Here is a 25965-nt window from a genome sequence, read left to right as displayed (position 1 = left end):
AAGCTGCATTTGATTTTTTTATATACAGACAATGCTTTTAATAGCAAGGTAACATATCGAATACTTCATATGAACCCGAAGAGTCATATCTTTAATGTGTTCATAAACCTGGACCTGCGTTTTTTAGGTGCACAATTATTTAAAAACGTGGACAGAGGCAAACTTAGTAATGATAGTTTTAACATAGCTCTTCCTCCCGCACATCTGGTGTTTCTAAGCGCTGAACGTGACAGACACAGTCGTCGAACCATCTTGTCGGGTTTAAAATAACTAACTAACAAAAATGGTGCAGTGTGGATTTTGGACGTTTGTGCGCTGAAGCTATTTTAATGAAATGTGGGATCTCCCGTGTCCGTGAGCTGTTTCACGAGCCCTGCACAGTCCCCTGGAGGCTGCAGGGTGAGTTGCACACATTGACCCCGCATGCTGCTGCTGCCTGGGAGACAATTGGTTTGTAAATGTCTATTTCACGTTTGCAGCCGCGGGGCCTGGTGCGCAGGAGGCAGAGCAGTGTTTACAGCTCGCGCCAGCTCATTAGCTTCACGGGTGGCTGCTGATCACTAATTACAAATGCTCTAAATGGAAAATAAGTGAGGGCAGTAGTATTCATATTGTTTCATGCGTGCCCACGATGCTGCTGCGAGTTTGCTTCTCTCTGGGCTGCCGTGGCTGTGTGCTCACCTGGGTTTGCCGCTGCCCGCGTCCCACGCAGTGGGACATCAGCAGGGCAGCTCTCTAGTGGCCGCCCGTCGCAGCCTTCCCCCTCCCCCTTCTTCTGCCTCGCGCGTGAGGCCGCGCCCAGGGAGGAGATCTCCCAATGAGTGTGTAGGTGGAGGCGGGCCGTTAGGGGGGCGAGGCTAGCCCCCCCCTACATAGGTGTCCCTCTCGCCCAGTTCCTCCTCTGCTTCCTGCGCGCCGCTCCTGCCCGGACACGCGTATTGTCCCTCGACGTCTCGCCTTATCGGTCGTGCTGGGGATTGCTGTAGACCACGAGGTTAGTCGGCTTCCCCCCTCCCCCCCCCCTCTATTGGGGTCCCACCACCCGGGTTATGCCCGGGAAGCACTCCTCTCACCCTGGAGTTAGCCCGGCCCCAGCGAGGTCCGCGTTGCTGGTACCGGTGGGGGTTTGAGCTTAAGGGAGGTGACGGAGTCGAGGGGGGTTGAGTGCGTGGCAGCAGACGCCTGGCCGTAGCCGAGGTCGGGGCCTCCAAATCCGGGGTAATTTACTCGCTTACACGGCACCCGAGTGGTTGTCATTGGAGGCAGTGAGGGAGTGGGGTCTGTCCTATTGGGCTCCCATGTAGCAGCCGTCGGACTGGCCGGGCCAGCGGGCGAGGGGGATCCCCTGGCGGGTTTCCTCTTCGGGGAAGAGAGCAGCTGACCCTCGGCATCCTAGCATTGGGGTCCCCTGGGTGGTAGCTAGAGCCAGGTCGGGATTATCATCGCCTGGTAGTCCCGATGTGTAGGGGAGAGCAGGTAGCCACATTGTGCCCCCCCCGCTTCTAAGGTTTAATGGAGCTCGAGGGGGCTGAGGCAGAACTGCAAACCTCCGCAGTGTGGGGAGCACGCTTCGGGAGAATTATCCCTTCCCTGCCCAGTTAGCACTTGGAGCCGATGGCCTCGGCGGAGAGAGCAGGCCATGTGGCCTTCGAATGCGGCGCCTTCGGCGGCTGGGCTCCGTGTGTGGAGAGCATCGGGCACTAGAACCGCGTAGGCGTAGGTCCCCCCTATGCTGCCCACGACATGCGACAATCCCGGTTGGCAGGGCCGGCCCAGTTGAGTTCGCGGGTGCGCTTGCTGTCTGGATCAACATCAACCACGCACTTTCTGCGCAGCCATGTAGAAAAGTCCCTGGTTCGCCACCTCGCTCAGAGACCGGCAATGTAGCCTCGGCAACATCGCCCGAGAACGTACGGAGAGAACAAGATTTGCGCAGGAAGGAGGCGCTTTAGTATACCCAGGTTTTAAATTACTACTTTCACTGGTTCAGCATTGTCTTTTGTAACCGACTGGTCGAACCAACAACGCATTGAAAAGAGAGGGGTCGGCAAATTATGGTCGAGGTCAGATGTGAAGCGCCCGGAAAACGTTTTTTAAAACGTTTCTTTCGAGCAGCTGTCTAGGTGGTGGGTCCGTATCTCCTGCTGCCAGCGCCAAGATTGCTCGACATAATAATTATCGTCATATCCGGGATAAAAATTATCCTCATATACTGTATGTAGCTCACCTGCACCTCTGTGCTACACCCATGCGCCCTACATCGACCCCTGGCGCGTGACTGAAAGGTTAACCAGGGCCGGTCTTGCAAAAGAGATATTAGGGCCAGGGTGTGTCCAATGGTGAATTGAAGAGGTACGGAGTGTTTTTTCAATGCTACACAGACATTGTAGACTGATGCAGACTTTTAATTGCACTAGCAGCAGTTTTGGGAACGACAAACGATTGTTATTTCTGGGAAAGGGATAATCATTTAAGAATGCTGCTAGTTTACTTAGGGTAGGAATGGTGTGTTTACGTTAAATCCTACCGCATGTTTTCAACTTGCACAGATGCGACACGAGTCAAGAATGTTCTGGATTTAGCTCACATGGTAAGAAATGTTTATAACATACATAGGAGACAAAGTACGCATAGTTCGTCTTTTAATTTGGTGTTGTCATTCCTTTCGGCACTGCTGGACAGTGGAGTGCTGCACACTGCTGGAGGCACACAGTGCAAAGTGCGGCTCTTTTCAGCACAGACTCCTAACACTTACCGGCCACAAAGTTTCGATGAAGACATTTGTTTATAGATGAGTGATCACGTGTATTCCAATATGGTTTGGTTTGTCCATAAGGGCGCATCTGCGCAAACCATTAGTATATTTGGAGGATGATTTAACAGCAACGGTACAAGCACCACTTCCATCAGGGGTGGTCAGCCCATTCTACGGTGCAAGCTTCTTTTACGCATATGCGTGGATGCGAGCTCTCTCTCTCAAGCAGCAGTGCCTCAGTGAGGACGGGCGGCAGAAGTACAAGCAATATCAGATAATATTCCACTAAACATCCTATGACACACCTACTATATCACTTTTTTGCATTGTTTTCTAGGATGATTTACATGCCTGTAGTTGCTCTAATCCTTTTAACAGGGAGAAAATACGGCCTATCGGCTTGAGCTACGCTGCACAGAAGGGGACACTATTTGCATAGGAAGGAGTCTCAATAGCATAGCTTGGAGCAGGAAGGAGTCCCAGTAACATACCTTTGTATAAACTACGCTTATCCTCGCCAGCCGTTAAGACTTCGTATCGGAATGTTGTCAGTTAATACGGCCCCAAGGCAAGATTGCTAGGCATGGTAATAAAAGACACTTGTCTCTCCTGTGCTTCGTTGATTCCCCCCCCCCCTGTAATGACCCGGGGGGGGGGGGGGGGGGGCGGCGCGGCTGACTGCTCCAGACGTATCCTCGTTGAATTGCAATCTGTCTTCTCATCCGGGAATGGCATTCCATATATCAGAGCCAATTTACGTTACAGTATCACTTGTCCATTTGATAGTTGATTGGCTCGTTGAGATTCGCATTTACATTCGATGTTCCGATACACCCAGCTTAAAATCCGTTATACAGAGAGTAGTGTTTAATCTTCAGCTAGTGACTGCAAGTGGGGCATACCGGAATACCCTTCTGGAGACATGACTATAAAGAAAGCAGTCTGACGTGCGGCGTTCCGGCCGGGCTGCTTTCACCTTAGGCTAGTCCTGAGCTTTGCATTTGAGGCCGTCCTGCAGCCATGATGTTCTCAGCTCATATGCCTTCCTGCAAGCTGTGAGGTGCTGACCGGGAGCGGCATGCCAGGTTCGAGTGCGCCGCCCGTTTGCGACATTGTTTCAGGTCTAGCTTTCAAGGCCTGGGAGCGCGGTGGGTGCTCTGGGCGAACCGGTTTATTGATGAATGCGTCACGGTGAGGGGCTGAGATTGGAGCCCCGGGTATTGAGGCTTGAGTCAAGCGCCTGGCAAGGTGCCCGGGGTGCGGGCGGGCAGTGTAATGCAGCAGCCGCCCGGCCGTCGCCCAGGTCGCGGCCCCCCATGCCGGGTAACTTACTAACTGAACATGGCCACCTAAGTGGTTGTGCATGTGGGGGGTCTGTGCTGAGTTTGGCTTGTCCCCCGCCTACACGCACACTGACCAGGAGCATTTTCCCGGCGCGGCTGCCGGTCTTGGGGGTACGGGGCAGACATTTGCCATACAGTAAACCAGGGGAAACGAGTTAGAGCCTCCGCACGACACTTAACTGCAGGTTATTCCTGGCATAATTTATTCTTTGTCGTACCTTATAAATTAAATGCGTTACCAGATATCGGACATGGTGCTCATGTAAAGCGCCCGGATACCAGAAGTCAAGGTATCTGTTTCGAAATTCCACGGGGCCAAAGTGTATAATCGGGTTTGGATATGTTCCCTGATCCGCTATGTTTCCTTGCCTGCTATGTTGCATGTTCATTGTTTTAGGATATCACGCGCAGCATCCAGTGCTCACTAGGCATGCATCTACAAGGGGCCTTTGTTTGGTTGCTCGGGACATTACATTGGGGCCATTGTGAGTGACAGTGCCGTGCGCAGGTGTGGCTGTTGCTGTCCGTTCGATTCAGGATGCACCGTTCGAACCTCTGTCAGTCTTGTTTGGCGTTGGGGGTGGCGCTGCTGGGGCTTGCGCTTACAGCAGCTTGTTTCTGTGCACACGCTTGCTTGGTTAGGTGTGAGCAGGGGAGGGCTTTCCCATTACTTTTCCCCACAAGATTGCCCATGAATAGTCTGGCCTTTAAGGTGCGGTTTGATGGTCTCGTGTTGTGGTGCGCACTGGATAACGCAGCGACAAGGCGTAGTGGTTGACATTTGTGACGGGGATGGACACAGAGGGGAGTGTCCTTTTCGTTGGGTATTTGGTGCATTCTGAGCTAGCGGGGCGGGTTGGCACCTCACCCCCCCCCCCCCTTATAGGCAGGGACTCGGGGAGGAGCCCCCCACCCATACCAGAAAACAGTTGGTGGTTGATGAACTCCAACACTTTCATCACGGAACGCCCCTTCTTAGGGTGCTGTCGACTACCTTGTTCTGAAATGTGCAGAGGATAGCTGGCATGGGTAGGTTGTATGCACCGTATCATTGTTTGATGTTTTGCGCGCAAGAATGTGTAATTCATAGTCTTTTGAATGTCACTCACAGTTGCACTGAAATGATGGAAATGCCACACATAGAAATCTGGAACCTGAGCAGCTATGGATGGGAGCGGACAGCTCTCGGGTGGCTAGGCAAATGATCTACAACCGTGGTTACTTCACCTTATGCAAATAGAACCACTGATAAGCCAATAGTTGGGCTGGTTGTGGGTAGTACCCCCCTTTTGTAGTACATATAGGGATGCAATGGCTTCGAGGAATATGTAATGTACCTGGCGCTCAGAGGTAGCGTTTCAATGCCTTGGCATCCACAGACACGTTACATCTTAATGCCATAGTCATTGCCTGAGCAAGATGGGTAGCCCTGCAGATTAGTTTTCTCTCTTAAACAATCTTTGAAGCTTGCTCAGGGCTCCCTCAGCTCCGTTGGGGTCGTTTTATGGGCCAGGTCCTTCTTGTCTTTCTGGTCACCCTGAAAGTTACGCAGGGTCAGGCCTGGGTAGTACTTGGATGGGAGGCCCAAAGGGGAACACCAGGATGATGCTATTTTGGAAACAGATTTTATAGGTATTATACTGCTCTTGTCTATTTGGCGGCAATGCGCGTAGATCAGAGTGGGTGTTACACCTGGCAAAGGTGCTTGTTGTTTTTCAGTCCTTTGGCCTTTCTTTTCAGTATGCAGATGCTTCCTCCCAGGCGCACCCCCTTTTCCTCTCGCTGGTTTCTGATGGTGCTGTCACTCTTGCACAGGGAAGTTTGTGGCAGGGGGCACAAAGGAGCAAATGGATATGCTGGCGAATCCTGCATTTTCACACAGCATGATTTGCCTATCTGGAATATGCTCTGCGAGATTCTCGGGCCTGTCTTTGTGCGAAGGGTGGTGCACTTTGCTGTGGAGGTGCTTGCTCCACGCCCTCTACTGAGAAGGCCATCTCACGGAAGCCGCTTCTGGTGGCCAGTGTGTGACTCATAGAGTCTACATATACATTGTTAAACTTGATGGGTTTCACCCTTATCCAAGGACAATTTTCAGCTCTCCCACACTATTAGAGATCCGTCAATGGCTCTTGGCCGGGAAGGAGGTGTGATTTCTCGGTTATTGCCTGCGTTGGGATAGGCAGGCTGACCTAGTGTGTGAGTTCTTGTGTGGCCAAGTGCAACATCTAGCAGTATCCACTGCTTTACCAGCCTCGTGTGTAAGTCGTTCCTTTGCCTTGCAGTTTGAAAACAGCTGGTGTAATGTTTCTTTCAAATCAGTCATAGTGGCAGCTCAGTACATACAGAAAGTCAGCAGCCTGCGCTGTTTTGAGACGAGCTGAAGGCCTGGGTTTGTGGGGCATATAGAACATCTTGAAGGTATTTATTACTGTGAGTTCCACGCTAAGTCAAGAGATGCTGCCGCCTTTCATCTTTAGCCTTGCTATTCTGAAACAGCTGGTGTAATGTTTTATGCAACTCAGTCATAGTGGCAGCTAGTTCATACAGGAAAGTCATCAGCCTGAGCTGTTTGGAGACAAGCGGAAGGCCTGGGGTTGTGTGTCATACATAACATCTTTAAGGTTATTCTCCCTGTTCCACAGGGAGGCCAGGGAAAGCACAGAGTGACATGGTTTACCGAGACTTAGCCTGGCTTGCCGCTTCTGCGACCTTTGTGAGGTTTGTTTATGTATTGTATGAAGGTGACAGAGGCTGTCACTGTTGTTTGATAGGCACCAGGGCCAGATGACATTTAAGTGCATTGTGTGCTGGAAACTAAGGAGCGGGTCCATTTAGTAAGCACAAGGAGCACGGGGCGTTGTTAGCTCTAAAAGGAAGTTGAGACAACCCAGTTGAGTTTCAGTGCAAGGCCACATTTGGTGGGGCAATTCCAGGCGTAAAGCATTAAGCCAGTCAGCCCAGGGAATTAGGCAGGCGTACGATTAGCTAAGATTTTGTTCAAACTGAGGGAGAGCATATCGACCATAATTAATTGTGGAACCAGAAAAAGCTTTACAAAGCATGCTGTAGATTTCCGGTAGAATGCTGTATGGATAGGCTTCAGGGATAAGGCCATGACCTTTCTGGAAGGGGCATCTTCTTCGACCTGTGTCAGACAGGGAAAGGAAGTAAGGCGGGCTTGATAACTCTTTATTCTACCTGCGTTGGCACGTCTTGTCAGGAGTGATTGTCAAAGGTTTTGCCTTCAGCCAGTCTAGGTTAACACCCATGTGGAAGGAAGCAAATTTATATACCCGTGATGTCAGCTTGTGTTTATATACGTAGGTAAAGTGGCTGACTCACACGCTACCTTCACCCTGCTTGTTGTGCTGTAGCTGTTGGGAACACAATTACAAGCCAGGAAGGCACTTAATTTGGCCAATTGAAAAATCTTAATAGGATTGCAGGTCCATACGTGCCTAATTCACCTATGCCTTGTTACCAATGCCATATTTCCCAGCCTGAGAAACAGATTTAGGTGCTGCTCTTGCCGCTCAGCCTTTCTTGGAGCCAGGGAGTTGGAAAACATTCACAAATATGGGTCCCCGAGCTGAGAGATGTATTCTTCGGCAGCTCAGTCAGTCATATTGGCTTTATCCGGACTCATGATAAACGGCGTCCGATTAGCAGTTGCGAAAAAAAAAAAAAAAAAATGTGTTGCCCAGCCGAGAAATCATGCAATCCTCGCAGTAGCAGCAGCAACTCAGGAACCATGACGCTATCAATACATCACCTTTGTAGATAGAGTGGAAATTAAAACCTTCGTGCTAGGATATGAAGGGAATCGATGGATTGAAGAATTCAGCTATGGTTCAGTTCTGGCTCCATATGCAGGTGCTAGATCTTCCCATAATTACGTTAGGATGATCTGCTGTGGCATCGCTTAGAAGGTTAGGAACACCAGTCACGTCTAAGCTTACGGCAGTGGGGCCAAAAGACGTCCTTTGTTCGTCTGCCCTGGCCTTCTGAGTAAGGTTGCAAATTAATGCCGTCTTTTACGGGTTACAGAACAGGACCCCTAATTTAGCCCATTATAAGCTGGCTCGCAGGGGCAGGGCACGTATAACAGCAAAGGGAGGAAGGGGGGGCTCTGGCAGCGACGGTAGCCTCCCCAGAGCTGTGGCGGAGTTACAGGGCGATCTGGAGGCAGACGGGTACAGTAAGGGTACCTCTGCGACAGGCGGTACAGTAAGGGTACCCCTGTCCGGCACAGTAAGGGTGCCCGAGCCAAGGTCCACGAGCCGAAGGGGGTTCTGGGAAGACCGCGACGGCGCCCCGTTAGTCCTTCGGGCGGTTGGGGGGCCTGACCAACCGGGGGTGTGCCACAACACGCTCCGCCCCTGTCAGAAGGGGCGGGAGTAGGAGACAGATCACGTGACCCAGTGGATGATCTGAAAATAAATATGTGCCGCACTGCCGGGCATCGACCCACCGTGCGTGCTGGCTCACCAGGCGGGCGGAGCAGCGAGGGGCTGCTTGCCCTGGATCGCCCGTAAGATAACCCATTTATCGTCATACTTATGTTGTATGAAATAAACCTGCAGCAGTTCTTCACCCACAATGAAATTGTCAGTGTAATCCTTGGGTGACGTCTGTGCATGCGTGTTGAATGAAGCGGATGACGGTGTGGTCACTATGCCGCTGCCCGCGTCCCACGCAGTGGGACATCAGCAGGGCAGCTCTCTAGTGGCCGCCCGTCGCAGCCTTCCCCCTCCCCCTTCTTCTGCCTCGCGCGTGAGGCCGCGCCCAGGGAGGAGATCTCCCAATGAGTGTGTAGGTGGAGGCGGGCCGTTAGGGGGGCGAGGCTAGCCCCCCCCTACATAGGCGTCCCTCTCGCCCAGTTCCTCCTCTGCTTCCTGCGCGCCGCTCCTGCCCGGACACGCGTATTCCCACCCTTTCCGCTTACCCTGCGTGGCAGAGACAGCGCGTTATTGGAATGTTTTAATGTTTTTCTTTTGCGTTGCAGGCGGAGTTACAGGACGATCTGGAGGCAGACGGGTACAGTAAGGGTACCTCTGCGACAGGCGGTACAGTAAGGGTACCCCTGTCCGGCACAGTAAGGGTGCCCGAGCCAAGGTCCACGAGCCGAAGGGGGTTCTGGGAAGACCGCGACGGCGCCCCGTTAGTCCTTCGGGCGGTTGGGGGGCCTGACCAACCGGGGGTGTGCCACAACACGCTCCGCCCCTGTCAGAAGGGGCGGGAGTAGGAGACAGATCACGTGACCCAGTGGATGATCTGAAAATAAATATGTGCCGCACTGCCGGGCATCGACCCACCGTGTGTGCTGGCTCACCAGGCGGGCGGAGCAGCGAGGGGCTGCTTGCCCTGGATCGCCCGTAAGATAACCCATTTATCGTCATACTTATGTTGTATGAAATAAACCTGCAGCAGTTCTTCACCCACAATGAAATTGTCAGTGTAATCCTTGGGTGACGTCTGTGCATGCGTGTTGAATGAAGCGGATGACGGTGTGGTCACTATGACTTTCACAGCACAAGCTCCTATCTGTTTGCAGCCCAATTTATCATGTGACATGCTTCTAAGGTTGTGCAATGATTTACTGTTTCCACGTAGCTAAACATCTCTTACGTATTAATTATAAAACAGAAAACTTACCTCACACAGCCAGTCTGCGCCACATCTGCTCCCCTTGGCGCCTTCACGAACGGCACTGGAGTGGACTGGAACCCCTCTCAGCCAATCCTGGCGCTGTCAGCAGCACCAGAATTGGCTTAGGGCACGGTTACTACTCGCCCGCCTGCCCATTAGGAGACCGAGGTTTGAGCCTTTGCTCAACCCTCGCTCTCCTAATGGGCATGCGCCAGCCAGAGCAGACACTAGTGCGCATGATTGGGCACGGCGCAAAAATTCGCCGACCTTCCCCACTCATGCGCACTTGTGTTGTGCTGCTGCCTGTTGCCCCATGTCTGACAATCATGTCAGTCAACATGACGCCGGAATGCCCACCCCCTTCAGACTCTGAAGGGGGTGGGCGGTCCCACGTCATGCTGACTGACATGATTCTCAGTTCTCCCTCGGCGTCTTTGAACTTAAGTAAACTGATTCAGTTTACTTAAGTTCAGAGACGCTGAGGGAGCTGCGGGCGGGGGGGCTACGCCCCAAACGCCCCAATAGACGCACCGCGCCTGGCTGCACTGTTGTTTATCTCTACTGGTCTTAGGATTGACTGCGACAAAAGCTGTCAGCACCAAGGAAGGAATGGCCCCTGGGGCAGAGAAGAAGTTATATAATCGAGTTAAAAGCGTGGCAATCAACAAAAGCTTCTCCGCGGTAGGACACGCTATCTGTAGGGTTTAGCTGTTGGCTAGAATATAAGACTGCGGAAAAGTTTGTAAATACGTCAGCAATGGAATCATCATCTGTAATTTCCGTCCCAGTTGCATTGCGGAGTGAGTGCACTTCCAGATTTTGCTGCTGGATGCGTAGTTTGATAGCCAAGAGGCGACCCCCCACCCCATATCTCCTTCCCTACATAAAAAGTATGACAAACAGGAAGTGCTGCATATTCGGCTCTGTCAAGGTCGATGCTTGCCAGTTGTGCACGTGCGGCTGACAATTGATGCCAGAGCCTTGGCGCGTCTGTGCGCTGAAGTATGCCCTCGAGCTCTTTCACCTGTCTGAATAAGCAATCTCTCTTGTCCCTGAGCATCTTGCTGTCTGCAGCTGAGATGGTGATGAATTCCTCTACTGCGTGCATATTGTGTTGTGATTGCCGTGAGCATGAATGTGTTCCAGAACAAAACAAAAATCACTTTAGAATATCAAGCAAAAAAGCAAACAAAAACATGAGTACTTATTCGAGAGGAACTTACAGATCCACAGTTCTGGTGTTGGGTCCAGGAGGTTCATTCCATGGCCACTCTTCCTCGTCCTCCTGCCTACCAACCACCAGTTGTGCAGTCAGCAATGTTACTTGCCCATCACTGTCAAGAGGATTCGGTTTTAGCCAATGCCCCAGGGAGCATTTCCAAGGCTGCCTGCAGCCCCTTCATGATGGTGTCCGGGTCCAGTCTGGCGATCCTTCACCCCGGTCCGTGCGTTCGCCAGCGAGGGCGACCTGATGTTGAGGTACATTTGAGGGACATTCGAGATGTAGAGATATGCTCTGCTGGGCCGATGCCCAACACCTTGCATGTTTCCTCCAGACAGCGAAGTTGGAAAAGCTTCCCATCTAGATGGAATAGCAGCAGAATGGATGCCCCCAGGAGTAAGGCACCACTATGTTCTGGAGGTGAGAAGTCGCCAGCCTAAAGGTGTGCCTCTTTTACAGGGTAGAGGCTGCCAGATCTTGGTAGAGTGTGAGTGTTTGGTCTCTGAAGGTGACATGATGTTGCTCTCAGGCCTTGTCAGGATGTCTTCTTTCATCTGGAAGCCATGGAGGCAGACCAATATGTTCACCGGGGAGGCGGTCTCTGCCTACAGGAGGCTGACTCTATGTACATGGTCCATCTTTATCTCTAGAGTTTGGGGGTAACCAGGATTAAGCAAAAAAGATCCACGACAAAGCCACAGAGATCTGTGCATTCTGCTTTGGATGATGCACCTCTGATCTGGACCTTATTCCGGTGAGATCTATTTTCAAGGTTCTCGAGTGTGTCTGGAGGTCTAAGTGCTGATCGTGAAGGTGGAGGATTTCCTGCTGTAGTGCCTCAACTTCTTCCACATGGCAGCTATCCTGTTCTTCCTAGATGGCAACACGATCTCCCAGATCAATCAATCAATCAATCAATCAATCAATCAGGGGAATTGTAAGCACGCTACTCACCCGTGAGGGCCTCAAGGCGCTGAGGGGGGGTCCGCAGGTCTGTTTTAGCCGAAGAGCCAGGTCTTGAGAGTCTTCCTGAAGGTGGTCAGGGAGGGTGCACGTCTGATGTCTGCCGGTAGCTCGTTCCAGGTCTTGGCTGCCATGTGAGAGAAGGATCTTCCACTTGCTCTGGCACTGTGGATGTGCGGGGTTTCGGCCAGTGCAAGGTTGGAAGATTGGAGGTTTCTTTTGGGTACGTGGAAGTTGATTCTGTCGTTGAGGTATTTGGGTCCGTTGTTGTGTAGGCATTTTTAGGCTTGGGTGAAAATTTTGAAGGTGACTCTTTTCTCCACGGAGCCAGTGGAGTCTTCGTAGGTGTTGGCTGATGTGTTCTTACCGGGGGATGCCGAGGACGAGTCTGGCTAAGGTGTTCTGTATGGTCTGGAGTTTACGGAGTAGGGACTTGTTGATGCCGTCGTAGAGTGCGTTTCCATAGTCCAGTCTGCTGGTGATGAGTGTGTGGATGACTGTCTTCCTTGACTCAGGGGGGATCCATTTGAAGGTCTTGCGGAGTATGCGGAGGGTGTTGAAGCAGCTGGATGTGATGGCGTTGACCTGTCGGTTCATGGTGAGTGAGGAGTCGAGTATGATCCCTAGGTTCTTGGTGTGGTCTGAGGGGGCGGTGGGCTTCCGAGAATCCATATCTCTCCTGAGCTCCCGAATATCGGTGAAAAGAACCTTTTTACCTCTTGCAAATCCTCCATGAGAAATGTCAACAAGGATTCAATGAAGGAGTGGGTCACCAACATCTCCAATCCATCTTTGTCGTGTGTATAAGTCGCAGCGGCCACCAGGGGTCGATCTCCAGAGGTACCTACGACCGGCCTAGAAAGCATATCCAGCTAATTGCGATGTTTTATTGGATCTGGCCGTAGCCATCATCGAATGACTATGTAGATGTCTCTCAAGGCAGCAGCTTGTGCAGGCCGTCGGTGTTCTCAGTGCTGGGCAGGCCCCGGATCCAGGGAGGTTTGGTCGTTTTCGCGGGGGTAGGGGTGCAGTATTTCAGAGCCTCAGCAGTTCCTGTCCCTCTTCCCGGGGGAAGGGTTGCAGCACTGGAGGTGCCATTAGGTAGATCCAAGTCTGGGGCCCCTATCAGGGTATCAATTCCACTCTAGGCCTACACCCCAAACCTCAAGTCTGATGGCCACACTCGGCAGGAAGCTCCACGAGCAGGCCCAGGCCCACTGGTGCAGAGGAACACCGGTTCAATGTCCACACTTGCCCTCGTTGCAACGGGGTTTATGTGTCAGCCACACAGAGGGTGGGCGATATCCGGCTCCCTTGAGTCTCCCACACTCAAGGCAGGTAGGACTCCGACATCCCAGATACAGCCCTCCTGAGGGTTCCAATCCACCGCTGCTCACTGATCCCCAGGCTGCGTAGGGTGGGGGCTTGAGGGCCAGGCACAATCAGGCCCCAGCCTCTGTCCCACCCGTCGGTCACAGCCCACGTGAGAGTGCTATAGAGTCCCTCTTCGCCCTGTCCAGGCTCACCTCGGGCGTCCTAGTGATGTACTACAGCTTCATCCACTGCCTGGGGGCCTCAATCCAGGTCACAGTTTCATCAGGGGGGTATCTGGCATGCCTGCAGCTCTGCCCTGGTGGTCCCCCCTCTCAGTACGCCCTCACAGTGAGGTAGGTCTTGAGGCACGTTGACATGGCCCTCAACCCCTGCAAATATCAGGCCTCCTCCAGGCTGGGACACTTCGCCCAAACCCACAGCTCCTCCAGGGTGCCCTGCTGAGCTATCCAGGCCACCCCTGCAGCAGGTGCAGGCTGACGTGGCAATCCGGGCTCCGGTCTATGCTGCCGGGCAGCCTATCCTTGGCCGCAGGGGGAACGTGGCCGCAACGTGCAGACCTCCTAGGGGCTGGGCCTCTCCACACAGCGTCGACTCCCAGCTCTCAGTCTCCGTCTCAGCCAGCAGGGTGCTCTCGCACTCGTGTGGGCGGTTTAATGGGCAGAAACCCGGCATGATGGTCTCCGATCCTTGGTGACCCCCAGGACATTCGTGTCCGGGCAGTAGTACAGTGTATGGCGGCTGGAATTAGCGGTGACTCGGAATAGATGGGGAAGGACGTCTCACTCGGTTGTCATCTTGGCCATACCCCCTAGGGAACTATTGAAAATAGTTAAGGAGTTGACTCATCCTGTAGCTTTGAGTCAGACAGTCAAAGCTTCAGTCATTCTGTATGAGGAATGGTCGGAGTTCTTTAATGATAAAATGTTTACTGTCTACTCTACCTTTGTAAATCAAACCCCAATGAAGGAGGACCTTTTTTAAAGCATATTAAACCTTACCCAGAGGATTTCTCCCACTGGGGCGGTTTTTCTAAACGAACTGTAGAAATGGTGGAAAAGATAATGGCAAAGGTGAAATCAGGCTCACCTTTGGACCCTTGCCCTCATTTTATTTATTCCTGTTTCGCCCCCATCTCATGTCCATATTTGTCACTGCTTTTCAATAAATGTTTGAAGGGAGTGGAGTATTCCTTGGCCTCAAAGCATGCCTGGTTCTGCAATTGGTGAAGAAAGCTGGTGCAGATATTTCAATTTCTTCCAACTATTGCCCTACCTTGCTTTTGCCACATATAGCATAGGTATTGGAAAGGTTAGTTAACATCCAACTATTTCACTTTTTGGAGAGTAACAATCTGCTGGATCTCTCACAAACCAAGTTCAGATCTAAAAACAATACTGAATCAACCTTGTTGAGACAGCATCACATCTGCTGGATCTCTCTCAAACTAGGTTCAGATCTAAAAACAATACTGAATCAACCTTGTTAAGACAGCATCACATCAGTGGTCAATCAGGGCAAATCTTTGGTGCTCATATTATTATACCTGTCTGCTGCTTTCAACAGTGTCTCACTGCCTATTGTTACAGAGGTCACATGAAATCGGCTTGCAATCTACTACCTTGCAGGGGGGGTCTCAACTTGCTGGAATCAGGCTGGGCAACACATGAAGGGCATCTGCTGAGCCCTACAACTCCTCACCGCCATCCTTTAGCCCATCGAGCGCCGTGAGGGAAATGGCCGGCCACGCAACTCGGACTTCATTTCCCAGGTGCCCCGCTGGCAGAGGCGCACCTGGGACGTCGCAGCCTGCGCCCGGAGGCGCCTACAAACACCGGAACGCCTCCTGTCCCGCGGGACGCGCACGGGGAGCGCCCGGGGCTAAGCCCGGGCAAAGGGCGGGCCCTCTGTGGCCCTCAGAGGCCTGAGGAGACTGGTCTGGGCCATAGACTCGAGTCCTTTAGCGCCGGACTTCACTCGCAAAGTGAGACCCTATTTGTTTTATCCTGTTATTTGTGTATAGTGCACATTTTTTTTTTCTTCTTTTATTGTCTATTAGCCTAATTATACTTGTACATAATGTCTAAATCGAAAGTTGATAAACCCGCTCCTGTGTTAGGGACCATGGATAATTATTTGGTGAAAAAAGTGAACCGAATAAATAATGATCGTAGGGCCTCCTTGGGACTGGGGAGCACATTAGTGGTACAGGAAGATATGCCCCTGCTTATGGCTGACATAGATGGGGGCACTAACCTGGACATTAGAGATAGGGCTGAGATACCGGTTGTTGCCCAGGTGCATGTGCTAGAGCAGAGTTTTCTGTTTGAAAATTCATTGGGTTTTGAAGCCCTGGTTTGCCTATTTGTCATATTAATTTATTAATTATTAATTATTAATCATTTGTTTTGTGTAAGTGTTTTATACTGATCAACCTGTATGTTTTAACAAGAGAGAATTACACGTGGGAATGCATAAGTGTGCTGATTAACAATAACGTGCATGTTTACATGTTTAAACGTTGCTGAGTGCTGTTTATTTTAAGCACGAAACGCTTTCGAGTTAATGCTTTTCTATGTTGCAGAGGCTAGATAATTACATACACATAAGGATATTAGTGGGGTTAACACTGTTTAATCACTATGCTGTGGTAATGTTGTTTTTGTCTCTTTCAATTAAGATGGTCTATTATGGCCTATTGAGGCCTAGCTAAAAGATGGCCGACATTTAGAGCCTGGTTTCGAGTGAGCGTTTGAAATGGAAAAGGCCTTGCTGAATATGGATGCGAGTCATCTGTCCACAGTCCTTGCCTGGTTAAAACTTTCCGTGAGGACAGCAGCAGTTCTGGGCATGTCTCCAGATGCTTTGGGACGACAGCCTTGGCAGCCTTGGAAAACAAAGGAGCTTTAAAGAAAGACTCTGAGCTCTGAGCTCATCGGAGGAAATGTGTGGAAGTTAAGAAGATACTTTTTAAATATTAGTTCCTGTTCTGTCTTTTTATTTTTGTGATTTTTCTGAGCGGAGATTTTTCCAAATGTAACGAAGCTACATCCTTTCCTTCTCGCTTTGCTCGGAGACTCAGCGGATGCAATGAACATTTTTGTATCTTTCCTTTGTTTAAATCACTATAAAATTGTTAGCCTAGAGAGGGTTTTTGCCACTTGCCATTTGCCATTTGCCGCATCGCCACTTTGCCGTTTAAGGATCGATGCTGAGAGGACGGTGACTCGAGAGACTTTTGCTGAGAGACCTGTCCTGACCCATTCTGACTTTTAGCTAGAATAGGTAATTATGAGAATGATGATTTATTCTGATTTACTTTCTTTGACTAATTTTAGATAAAGTACCATAACTTTGAATACGGTGTTGGTTATTATTTATTGTCAATTATTGGGTACTCTATTTTGATTATTATGGTATAGATTGTTTCAGGACAGTTACAATAACCAGGTCTTATCGACCTCGATATAGATGCGGGGTGTTTAGGAGTTTTCTTTCCACAGGTTCAATGCTGGTAGAGTATTTGAGCGTATGTTAGTGAAATGGGCCCTAGTGTGTGATGAGTGTATGTGCGTGTAACTGTGAAACTACTCTATCTGTGGAAGTAAGGATATTATATACACCCTGATCTCTATCAATTTCCTGGTAGCAGAGTTGTGATGGTTATTGATAATTGTCTTGATCTGATTAGATTGATTGTACATTAGCTTATTGATTATTGATTATTGATCGATGTTGGTATATGTACTAATATTATATGTTGGAGTCGTCATGTTGAGTTATATGTAGTGCTTCTGGAACTTGGGAGCTAGTAGCAGTTCCGTAGTAGGGCAGAGGGAAGTATATGCTGCTCTCGGGAAAGACGGGATTGTAGGAAAACGTGTGACAATTGAAGTTGCGCGTCACATTGTCTGGGTTCGGAATCAGTGACATCGTCGTATGTTACCATTAGATATATTTCTGGTATATTAGGAGTGCGTATGGTAGCGAAGGTTATCTGTGAAACTCTGGTCTTAAGTCCCAGGGATCCGTAAGGTTCACCGTTAAAGCTTATCGCGGGAGAAGTAATAGGTATTCTCTGAGCTTGTTTGAGGAACTGGGCAGAGGTAAGCTGCTTAGTTGATGTGTGTTATAATTCTGTAGTGGGACAGATTGTTCGCTGTTCTCGGGAAGCAGGATTCTGTGTGCATGTACTATATTTTCTTGTATGAATGTGCGTGAATGCATATACATTTAATTGATTGTAAGACTCTTTGGACAAGTCCTAGAGGAAACAGTTAAGGAATGTATGAAAGTCCGTTGTTCTTGTGAAATAGATTTTTCTTTACTATTCTGTGGTTAGCGAAGCAGACAATGGAGATGTTTATATGTTGTAACTAATAGATTTTGTAGAAATTTTGACACGAAGTCTACTGAAGAGATTTTGTAAAGGAGGGGTAGACGAGTGACAGGAGACAGGAGACAGAGACTGCAGCGGCTGCTGACGTCATAGAGACCGCGCTCTGATTGGATAGTGGATCAGAATAGTGCTCGCGCTAGGATTGGTGTGTTGGTGTGAGCCGCGCAAGGATTGGAGAGCTATTCTAGTGACGTAGACGCTCCAGGATTGGTGCGTTAGTGTGAGTCCCGCTGTTATTGGCTTAAAATTCGTATTGTGTATTTATAATACGGAAGGGATTAGAAAGTTTTGGTAAACGCTAAAATGTATTACCAAGAAGAGAAAAAGAAGAAAACATTCTTTGGAAGAATTAAAAGGTGGTTTGACAAGGATAAAGATGTTAAGACGAGAGAGGGTGAATTGTTACCTCCAGCGAAAACACCTGCATCCTTCATGGCTGCAAAATATGGGTATCATACCTGTAGATGGTTGGAGAACTGGGTTAGGTATACCAAAGAGGATGGTGTTCTAGCATTTCCAGAACATGGTTCATTTAATCTGGCCGTGTTGAGAAATTTACGGGAAAAGATGTTATGTCTTGACCCAAAACCAAGGCCGACACAGTTTGAGGCTTTAGTGGAATGGGAAGAGGAAGTACATGAGCGAGAAAAGCAGAGGTCTGGAGGACATTACAGGTATATGTTCGGGAGGAGACATGATCGTGAAACTCATCATGATCGAATGAAAAGATGGCGAGATGCTAGTATGTCAGAGGGATTATATCCGATGAGAACAGTTGAAGGGGGAGCAGAGAGGGTTCCTGAGTCAGAAGTGAGAAGATATGGAGTTAATGAGTATGAGGATGAGGTCTTGAATGACATGATTTACAAGAGACCACCTCCATATAGACCAGAACCAGAAGAGAGCACACCAATTGTTTCTCCGATAAGAGATACCGTGTGTATCACTGAGACAGAAAATATGACACCTGAGTTAAGAAGTGGTAATTCTTTCAGGGAGAGAGAGAACGATGTGGTAACGGGAACACAAGAGAATTAGCCAGAACTACAACAGAGCTGACTGAAAAGATTAGGGAGTTAACAAAGAATCTGGAAGCTGTTACGGTACCTGTAACCATAGGTCCGATAATGCCTGTGTTTGATAACCAGAGAACAGGTGAAAATGGTTTGGTGATTCCATATGTTGGGAATAAGTTGACAAGTTCAGCTGGTCCCTCAGGAGATTCAGGAAGAAGGACAGAAAGTAGTGATCTGAGACAATCCAGACATGACACATGTAGTGAAGGACTGGATGCTAGTGAAGCTAGTTGTTCAGGGATGCCGATTTTAGAGGCACAAAAGAAGGTGGTTCCAGTGAGAAAAACTACTGAAATTACAGCTGAAGATTTGAATGAATGGATGAAAGTTCTTCAGAAAAAGGATAAAGATTCACAAGTGGTTGATGTGGCTAGGTTGCCTTTGGAATTAGAAGAGCTTGTAGTAGGGACAGTTCCAACAGAGATTCTTAAAAATCGTCCTGAAGATGAGTTGTTGTTCATGTGTAAGAATATTACCTGGAGAGCAAGAAATACACATGACAGGTTAAGAGCAATAGCAAATGAACAGGGAGTTGACATTGATAAGGTGAAAGCTTTGCAGAAAACTTACAGGATGGATTTTACAGACAAGGATATTGAAAATCTGAATGATACTGGTAGAACAGGACAGATTAAAGAAATGGTCGCATTATTGCGAAGATGGGGAGATGTAGAAAAGTGGAAGGATAGGTGGTACAAGAAAAGAGAAGAATCTGGAGATAGGACTTATTCAGCATTTCCTGTGAGAGAAAAGGAGAAACCAGTGGATAATTATCCAATGAGAGAAATACCTGGAGGAGGATATGTACATGTTCCATGGACCAGACAGGATATTTTATCATTTACGAATGATTTCCCTCGATTGAGAGAAAAGCCCGTCGAGTGGTATAGGCAGGTAGATAGGTTTGTGAAATTGTCAAAAGTGCTGTGGATTGACCTGAATAGTCTGTTTGATATAATTGTTCCAGCAGACTTGTGGACTGAGTGTAAAATAGTTGTGAGTTGGCCTACTGAGGAATATCCAAGAGATCCGAGAACAGGAGCACCAGATCCAGAGGTAATGAGAAAGTATGATCAGGTGATGGTATACCTGAAGAGTAAGGTACCTCCAAAAGAGACAGACTGGGTTAAGATAGATCGAACACAACAGGAAGCAAAAGAATCAGTTCATGCTTTTTACGAGAGGCTGATACTGGCTTTTAAACAATTCAGTGGAGATGAACACCTGGGTGACAAAGATTTGAGTCATTTTGTATACAGGTTTGTATATGGCCTGAGACCTGAGATTAGTGAGAGAATTCGTGAACACACAGTGGATTGGCAGAGTAAGAAAATGGATGAGATTCTGAGACATGCAAAATACTTCAGTGATGAAATTGAAGCAAAGCAGAGAAAGCTGAAAGAGAAAGCAATGTGGGCACAAGTGAAGGTTGCGGAAAGACAAGAAGCACAGTTGGTGGAGCAGGCGAATAGTGCAGGAAATAATGCAGGGAATAGACCTAGATATGCAGGAAAAGGAAAGGGGAATCTTGAAGAAGCTAAGAAAAAGTTCCCGTGTCACAACTGTGGCCAACTGGGACATTGGAGATCTGAGTGTACCAATCCACCATTAGTGAATAATGAGGGAAAATCCTTAAATCAACAGGTGCAGAACGAAGGAAATAATCAACAGCAGCAACAACAGAAAGTTGTGAGACAGCAGAGTCAAGAGCCAAAACCGCCCTTGCCGCAGAATAGAGGGTTACAAAAGTATAATCAGGATTCAGGATTCTACAATGATGAACAGGTAAACAAACCAAGGCGTTCTAACCAGGTACAGCAGTACTTGTTAAAGAATGAAGGGAGTGAGTCTGAGGGTGATTATTGACGGTGCCGAAGAGAGGAGGAAGAGTGCATACTTGGTGCAACTCTAGAAATAGACCAGGCAGGACCATTTGTAGATGGGAAAATAAATGAAGAAAGTGTTACTTTTTTGGTAGACACAGGTGCGACAAGATCAACTGTCAGGTCAACAGATATTAGAAATCTTCCTCTCTCGGATGAAGCAATCCAAGTAGTTGGTGTAGCCAATACACAAATCAGAACCCGTCTTACTGAACCAGTAAGAGTACAAATAGGGAAATTTTCAGACATGCACAGATTTATTGTCTGTGACACTAGTCCAGTGAACCTGTTAGGTAGGGATCTGTTGTGCAAAATGAACTGCACAATTTTCTGTACCCCGGATGGAATAGCCTTTGAGACACCAGATGAGGATGTTTTGTACCGAATGACTCTAGGAAATAGAGAAAGTGAAATGGTTGGTGCATTTGCTGTGTTTAATCCAGAGGATTTGCCTCAAGAGCTGAGAGACACAGTGAAGAGAACAGTTTGGGATTTTACTGGAGAGGATGTGGGATTGATGAATAATGTAGATCCTGTGAAAATTGCAGTGAAAGAGGGAATTACGTATCCTAACATTCCTCAGTATAAAATGACACCAGAAATAATTGAAGGGATAACTCCTATAATTGAGAAAATGATTCAGCAGGGAGTTCTGAGAGAACTACTGAGTAGCCCGTGTAATTCACCGATAATGGGGCTAAAGAAGCCTAATGGGAAATTTAGGATTGTGCAGGATTTGAGAAAAATTAACCAAATTGTGGTGGCATGTTGTCCTATTGTGCCAAATCCATCAGTGATTCTGTATCAGATTCCACATGATGCTGAGTGGTATACAGTGATTGATTTGTGTCATGCGTTCTTTTCAATTCCATTGCATCATGACAGCCAGCCGATTTTTGCATTTAGATTTGGCCAGCGTATTTTAGCATGGTGTCGTATCCCACAGGGGTATACAGAGAGTCCTTCGATATTCAATCAGTTATTGAAAAAGTCGTTGGAGAGCTTAATCATGCCTGAAAACTCAGTATTAGTGCAGTATATTGATGACCTGCTTGTGGCATCAAAGACACGTGAAGCTTGTGAGGTAGATACCATAGCTTTACTGAATCATCTGGCAGATGGAGGGTTAAAGGTATCTCCAGCCAAATTGCAATTCTGTAAGAAAGAGGTGCATTATCTTGGACACAATATTGAAAAAGGTCTGAGAAAGGTGACTGATGACAGGATCAAAATCATCAGGGGAATGAAAGCTCCAAAGACCCAGAGGGAAGTGAGAATGTTCCTGGGTATGGTGGGTTATTGTCGTCAGTGGATCATTAATTTTTCTCTGATAGCAAAGCCACTGATTAAGTTGACAAAAAGTGAAATGACAGACCCGTTGGAACTAGATGGGGAACAAATGGCAGCATTTGAAGAGCTGAAAAGTAGAATGTGTGAAGCCCCAGCTTTGGGTATGCCAGACTATGAAAAGGAGTTTGAGTTGTACTGCAGTGAAAGGAATGGATGTGCACTTTCAGTGTTAATTCAGAAGCATGGATTACTGAGAAGGCCTATTGCGTACTTCTCATCGACACTTGACCCTGTAGCTGTAGGTTTACCAGGTTGTTTGAAATCTGTGGCTGCAACATGCAGAAGCCTGGAACAGAGTGAGGGAATCATAATGGGATATCCTGTAAGGGTATTCGTACCTCATAATGTGGCAATTCTTTTGACAAGAAGCAGAACCCAGTACATGTCACATAGTCGGCTGACTAAATATGAAAAAGTGATTCTGGGAGCATCAAATGTGACTCTTGAGAGGTGTGTGAATGTGAATCCAGCGACATTGTTGCCGGATATTGAAAATGTGGGTGTGAAAACAGAAGATGATCACAATTGTTTGGATGTGCTTGAATACTGTACAAAACCGAGACCAGACATAAGGGATCTTCCCTTGCATGAGAGTGATCATGTGTTGTTTGTGGATGGATCATGCTTGAAGAATGATGAGGGTGTGCTGTGTGCAGCATATGCAGTGTGCAAGGTTTCAGAGGTTATGGAAGCATCACCATTGAAAGGAGTGAAATCTGCACAAGTTGCGGAATTAGTGGCATTGACAAAAGCTTGTGAAATTGGGAAAGATTTGAGAACGACTGTGATGACTGATAGTCAGTATGGATTTGGAGTTGTGCATGATTTTGGCCAGCTTTGGCTACAAAGAGGTTTCTTGACGTCGAGTGGGACTCCAATAAAGAATGCTGAAATGATTGGGAAATTACTTGAAGCAATACAGTTGCCTAAAGAGTTAGCAGTTGTGAAGTGTGCTGCTCATGGACAAGGGAATGATTTTGTGACAGTTGGCAACAGATATGCCAATGACATTGCGCAGTATTGCACGAAAAACAACCAGTCTATTAATCGGGAACGAGAAGGTGAAATGTCTTTTTGTTCTGTGATGTTTACTAATGTCTTAGAGACGTGGGATGAAGTGAAACAGTTGCAGGATGAGGCAGGAAAGGAAGAGAAGAAAGACTGGATTAAGGCAGGTTGTGCCCCAAGAGAAACAGACAATGTTTGGGTCTATAGAGATGGCAGACCAGTAATGCCAAACTCCATTTTGTCGTCAATGGCAAGAATGTATCATGGCCAGGGACATTTGGGGAGGGATGCGATGATCAGGTCGTTCAAGCAGACCTGGTACAATGCAAAGTTCAGGACAATTGCAGAGAGCATCTGTCAGAGATGTTTGATTTGCCAGCAATTTAACACTGGGAAAAAGACAGTGGTGAGTCTGGGAACAATAGGCAGAGAAGGAGGTCCTTTTACAAGAATGCAGATTGATTTCATTGAAATGCCCCAAGTGAACAGATTGAGGTATGTTCTAGTGGTAGTCTGCTTGTTTTCAAGATGGGTGGAGGCCTATCCGACTAGGAGGAATGATGGAATAACAGTGGCAAAGTTACTGTTAAGAGAGTTGATTCCTAGGTACGGGTTTCCAGTAACGATTGAGTCTGATAGAGGTGGACACTTCTATAATGAACTCATGAGTTTGATTTGTGAAGCATTAAGCATACAGCAGAAGCTACATTGTGCATACAGGCCAGAGGCTTCTGGTGTGGTTGAGCAGATTAATGGCACAATCAAGAACAGGATTGGTAAAATGTGTTTAGCCACTGGCATGAAATGGCCCGATGTTTTGCCTCTAGTGCTGATGACTATCAGATCTACTCCAGATAGAACTACTGGTTTAAGTCCGCATGAAATCATCATGGGACGTGCAATGCGACATGCATACGTACCTGCAAATAAGTTGATGACAATAACTGATGACATGATTTTGGATTACTGTAAAGGCCTGGCTGACGCAGTTCATTCTGTGTTTCACCAGGTTGGAGAAGAAGCTACCACACTTGAGAAGAAGCAAGCTCATGATCTGAGTCCAGGGGACTGGGTGAGGATTAAGGTGCACAGAAGAAGAAATTGCTTGGTTCCAAGGTGGGGAAGACCAAGACAAGTCATTCTGACTACGACAACTGCAGTAAAGTGTGCTGGTGTGAAAAACTGGGTACATGCGAGTCATACTCTGAGAGTTCCAAACCCAAAAGACGGAACTGGTAAGGAGTATTTCGAAGAATCAGATTCCAGTGATGATGAAGAAACAGAACCAGTAAAAGAGTCAGAGAAGACTTCAAAAGAACCATTGAATGTCTTGGGAAAAGGATCAGATTCTGTGAAAGAGCCTAAAGTTCCGAAAAGCAGTGAAGAAAAAAGAAAAGAAAAGAGTGATTCCACAGGGACTACTCCTGAATCAGAAGAGGAGGAGATTGAAGAACCACTTGAGATTATACCTGAAGAAGCAGGGTCAGAAGAAGGTAGAGAGGGAAAGATTGCGGAAGACCCCCGAGGAGGTGTAGGGAACATTCTTGACAAGCTAGGTGAAGGGACAAGTAGACAGCAAGAAGATTGCGTGTCGGAGACCCGAGGAGGGACAGAAGTAGGGAAGTCTCAAGCAGTGGTGAAAAAAACTGTGGAGCGAAAGAAAACTGCTGGAAAACAAGAGGCACCTGAGACAGAATCGGATGAAAGTGAGAATGAGAAATCAGAGGGTCGAGTTCTGAGAAAGAGAACTTGGATTGGAGAGAGAAATAATACAGAAACAAGACCAAAAAAGGTTGTGAGAGGAGATCTTTGGCCTAACAACAGAATAAAGAGGCTGAGATATAGACTGATAAGAGCGAATACTTCGAAAGCTGAACAAGTGAATGAAGTATCGAGTCAGAATCCAGTAAAGGGTGAAAAGAGGAAAGAGTCAAAAGAACAAGAACCAGAAGGGATCAAGAGAATAAGAAAACCTAACCAGAAGTATAGGTCGCCGGAATGGACGTACGTGGCACTGTCTGAAGGTGAAGAGGCAGAAAGTCAAGGAAATCCAGAGGAGAAGGTACGAGAAGTGGTTGAGGAAGATACTGGTGAAATCCTGAAAGTAATCTTGACTGATATTAATGAAAAGTCGGATACTGAGGATAATATTGTTGGAGATCCAATACAATTTGATGTCGAAGAAGTTGGAATGAAAAACGATGAATATCCAAACTGAGTGAACAAAGGAAATCACTTGGAGAAAGTGAAAAGAAGAGGAAACTGAATTGATCGTTTGAAGTAATCCAGAATTTTAGAGTCTCAAGTAGTGGAGTAGAAGAGGCTAAGTCAAAAGACACGGTCAAAGTAGTAAAATGGCTAACATAGAGAATAATCAAAGTAGATGTGCCTTCTTAAAAAGATGGTGTAGAATGTGCTGCTGCTGTATTGGATTATTAATGCTATTATGGGGTGTTTTAGTTTTATTAGTTACTTTTGGTACATTTGAGATGCATACAGAGAATGTGACAAATGCAGAGAAGAGTTCACAAAATAGAATCAGTAATACTTACGTACATAAAGATAGGTCAATTAATAATTTTTCTAGTAATGTTTTTTCGAAGCTGTTATACGAATATGTGAAGACAATGGAAGTTAGGGATTGCTATGTCTGTATGCAGTTGCCTGCATCAGTTTCAGAGGGTGTTACTTATCACCATTTACCAGCTACGTATGGAATTTCCTGTAGTGTTTTAAGTAGTGTTTTTTATTTGTTAGGGAAAATAGATTATAAGATGTCTAACAGAGATAGTATTTTTGGGCACTTGCCAATGAACAAAGAGCTGAATCCAGCTAAAGAAGCTAACATGTTTGGTGAGATTTTTATTGAGAAAGAAGGATTAACATTAGATTACATTTTTAAGAATAATTTGACTTGCAGTCTGAAAGAAGAGGAGAAAGCTTTCCTAGATATGGTAGAGGAAAGGAGATTGAGCATGCATG

This window comes from Triturus cristatus, chromosome 11 (assembly GCF_964204655.1).
Source record: "Triturus cristatus chromosome 11, aTriCri1.1, whole genome shotgun sequence".
Classification (NCBI taxonomy): domain Eukaryota; kingdom Metazoa; phylum Chordata; class Amphibia; order Caudata; family Salamandridae; genus Triturus; species Triturus cristatus.
This window is presented reverse-complemented; position numbering follows the sequence as displayed.